Genomic DNA, 4,219 nt, shown 5'->3' on the forward strand with positions numbered 1-4,219 from the left:
GACAGGACATTGCTTTGTTCCATCAATCTAGTGATGGACAGGACATTGCTTTGTTCCATCAATCTAGTGATGGACAGGACATTGCTTTGTTCCATTAATCTAGAGCTGCTCTGAGTTTGAACCATCTCAACAGCACCTAACAACACCCTTGAATACAAAATTTGTGCCATGTCAGTCTAGGAAGTTATATAAAAGCTCTAGTAGACTATTGAGAGTGATTATAAACAATTGCAGAAGTACACATTGGCTCAAAAACTTACTTAACAACAGTCATAAGATGCTTACAATATACATTTTCCAGAACAGGCTGTAAAATCTACTTGCTTAAGGAATTCATTTCCTAAAGACAAAAGGTTTGATGGCCAAGAGTCCTTCTTTATTGTCACAGAGCTACAAAGTAAAAGCAAAGAGTTTTATTGAGAAAAAAAACAATTCACAAATTGGGAAACATAGGGTTAAGAGACTCTCAACACAGTGTTACAAAGAGGAATAGTGCAAAGTAGAGAAAACAACTGTATGTGGTTACAATCATGGTGGTTTGGAGTTACTTATGGCTATAAGGCACCATTCATCCCTCAGTTTGTTGTACTGTGATGGCTTTTGTGGTGCTGTGATGCTGAAGCTATGCCACCAGTATTTTAAACAATAACAGGGTCACCCATAGGGAGCAGGTTCAGCGGAACTTCCAGACTAGGCCAGACTAGGAAGAAAGAGAGGCAGACCACTTCTGAATGGTTATCTATGAAAAGCTTAGGAACAGCATTGAAATATTGTCTGATACAGTGATAGAAGATGAGCCTCTCAGGTTAGAAGGCACTCAAAATATGACTAAGGAAGAGCTGCCTCCTCAAAGTCAAGTTGACTTTAATGACATGCATGGATCAAAGCTTTCATTTGCTGATGGGGTACAACTCACAATGGGAAGAAACAGCTGCAAATACATATCCATTAATATCTGGAATTTGGAATGTACAAAGTATGAATATAGGAAAATTGGAAGTCATCAGAAATGAAATAGAACACATAAAGATTGATCTCATAGGCATTGATATCACAGGCATATGAAATGAACTGGTATTGACCATTTTGAAATGGGCAAGCACATGGTTTACTATACCAGGAATAATAAATTGAACAGGATTGGCATCACATTAATCATAAAAAAGCATTTCAAGATCCATCTTAAAATACAGTGCTGAAGTTGTATCATCTGCATATCACAAATTATTAATGAGCCTACCTCCAATCCTGATGCCACACTGTGGTACAGTGATATTACTTGATATCATTTTTCTAGTCACAGTCCTTGCAATTTATACCACATAACTGTGTTGTTGTTGTTAAGTGCCATCGAGTTGGTTCTGACCCATAGCCACCCTCCATAGGGTTTCTGAGGAGCGGCTAGTGAGCTTGAACTGCTGACCTTACAGTTCAAACAACTTTGCAATCCAGCACATTAAGCCACATGCAAATAAGGTGTATGAAACTAACACTGGGATTGGTCATTTTTGCCATTTGACTGTGTTTTAAATGAAAAATCTCAGAAACAGAAAAGGAGGGGTCTCACTGTCATCAAGAAAGAAGAGCCAGGGGTGGAGCACTTCCTCTGGATCCTGAGATACACTGCATCTCTTTTATCCAGGAGAGAGAGGGCTATGATACCAAAGAAGTGATGGCAAAATGATTGCAAAGTGGCAGCAATAGGTGGGTTTCCTGGCCATGGAGCAAAAAAGCTGAGTGCCTTAGGGCAAGAGGCTCACTTATGGAATAGGGTGCCTGAAGGCACCTAATCCAGAAAGTTAGGTTTACTGATCCTAGGAGCTAGAGCCCAGTGCCTTCTAGATGAGGCTTATGATGGATTGGCATGCCCTTTAGGCATTCACTAGCAATGAGGAAAGAGCTATGTAGTACTTGCCCTTGCAAGTCAGAAGTTAAGGGGTATGTGACTGAGAGGCCAAAGACCAGAGAGAGTCCTGCCTGCTAGCTTGACCTAGGAGAGGCACTCCTGACCAGAAAATCTGTATCCTATGCATTTCTGATCCTGAATTGTATCCTGTTAACTTCCCTAATAAATCCTATAATCTTGGGGGGAGGGGGGGAAATAAAGCACAGTGCTGTCTGAGATAGAATAATATTCATATGCCTACAAGGCAGACCAGTTATTCAAATTTATGCACCAATCACTAGAGCCAGTGATGATGAAATTGAAGAATTCTATCAACTTCTTCAGTCTGAAATTGATCAAACATGCAATCAAGATGCATTGATCATTACTGGTGATTGAAATGAGAAAGTTGGGAACAAAGAAGAAGGGTCAGTAGTCAGAAAATACGGTCTTGGTGATAGAAATGATACTGGAGATCACACGATAGAATTTGCAAAGCCAACAATTTATTCATTACAAATACCGTTTTTTCAACAAAATAAATGGCAATTATGCATGTGGACCTCACCAGATAAAATAAACAGAAATCAAATTAACTACATCTGTGGAAAGAGATGGTGGAAAAGCTCCGTATCATTAGCCGAAACAAGGCCAGGGACAGACTGTAGAAAATACAATCAATTGTTCATATGCAGGTTCAGGATGAAGCTGAAGAAAATTAAAACAAGTCCACAAGAGCCAAAATATAACCTTGAGTTATCCCACCTGAATTTAGAGACCATTTCAAAAACAGATTTGAAGCACTAGACACTAATGATAGAAGACTAGAAGAGTTGTGGGATGGCATTAAGAACACCATACCTGAAGAAAACAAAATGTCATTAAAAAAGACAGGTGTTGCAAAAGGCTAAAATACTTTTCTTGTTAAAAACAACAATCTATGATGTTGGAAAGGAAGGAGTGGGTAAATTATTCATGGGGTAAGAGTAGACACATGTTAACTTGGTTAATGGAGAAGGCAGTGTACAACAAGAGGGAGGTTGGCGCAGGAAAGATGAGGGTAGTGGAAGATACAGGAAGGAAGGCAAGAGTTAAGGTAAATAGAGGTAAATACTGTTAATTATTGACACATGGAAGGGACTGCAATCACTGCAATGGCACAAAGTGTATGATTTGTTGAATGTGGGACTGATGATCTGTTCTGTAAACATATACTCAATTCACAATAAAAAGTTTTTTAAAATGAAAAAGACAGAAAAGACCAAAATGGATGTCAGAAGAGACTCAAAAACTTGCTCTTGAACAAAGAGATGCTAAAGCGACTGAAAGAAATGATGAAGTAAAAGAGCTGAACAGAAAGTTTCAAAGAGCAGCTTACGAAGATAAAGTATTATAAAGAAATGTAGATCTGGAGTTAGAAAACCAAAAAGGGAAAACACACTCAGTATTTCTCAAGATGAAAGAACTGAAGAAAAACAAGTCTTGAGTAGAAATACTGAAGGATTCTGTGGGCAACAATGAACTATGCAGGAAACACCTAAAGAAAATGGGAGATATACACAGAATCACTGTGCCAAATAGAACTGGTTGATGTTCACTCATTTCAAGACGTATTATATGATCAAGAAGTGCAAGCTGCACTGAAGGCACTGGCGAAAAGCAAGGCTTCAAGTGTTGATGGTATAGACTGAAATGTTTCAACAAACTGATGCAGCACTGGAGGAACTCACTTGTCTATGCCAAGAAATTCAGAAAATAATGGGCAAAAGGGGAAAAATAATGTTAAGATGCTTGGCTGTCTTTTGAATCTTGGTTTCCCTGGAATATCATTATAAAATAGACACCTGAGGAGGAGAGGAAGGTATAGGCAGAAATATCACCATAGAAAGCTTGCAAGTCCATCTTCTGCCTATAACTGATTGGAATACCTACAATGGGGCTATAACATGCCCAGTGAAGGAGGCTTCCTGAGGAGCCTCTGCATTACATAAGACCATAGGTGACATCCTGAACAGCATCCAGAATCTTCTGAAGTGTGAAATTTCCCCTTGAAAGGACAAGCAGACCAGCCTGGAGTGGCTAGAAGAACAGAAGATACTTCTTGAAAGAAAGACCCACAGGAAAAATACAAAACAATATAGCCAGTCTGACTGACTACTACAAGAATAAGCAAGTTACTCACCCAGAAGACATCAAGGCAAGTGGTCGGGTCCCTTCAGGGCAAACCCCATTGCAAGACTAAGACTCAGTGAGAATACACAAGCAGACATGGGCTCTGACTGGTGACCACATTCGTCACCAATAAGGGGAAGTGAGGGAAAACAGCAGTGAAGC

The sequence above is a fragment of the Chrysochloris asiatica genome, unplaced genomic scaffold (genome assembly GCF_000296735.1).
Source record: "Chrysochloris asiatica unplaced genomic scaffold, ChrAsi1.0 scaffold00010, whole genome shotgun sequence".
Lineage (NCBI taxonomy): Eukaryota > Metazoa > Chordata > Mammalia > Afrosoricida > Chrysochloridae > Chrysochloris > Chrysochloris asiatica.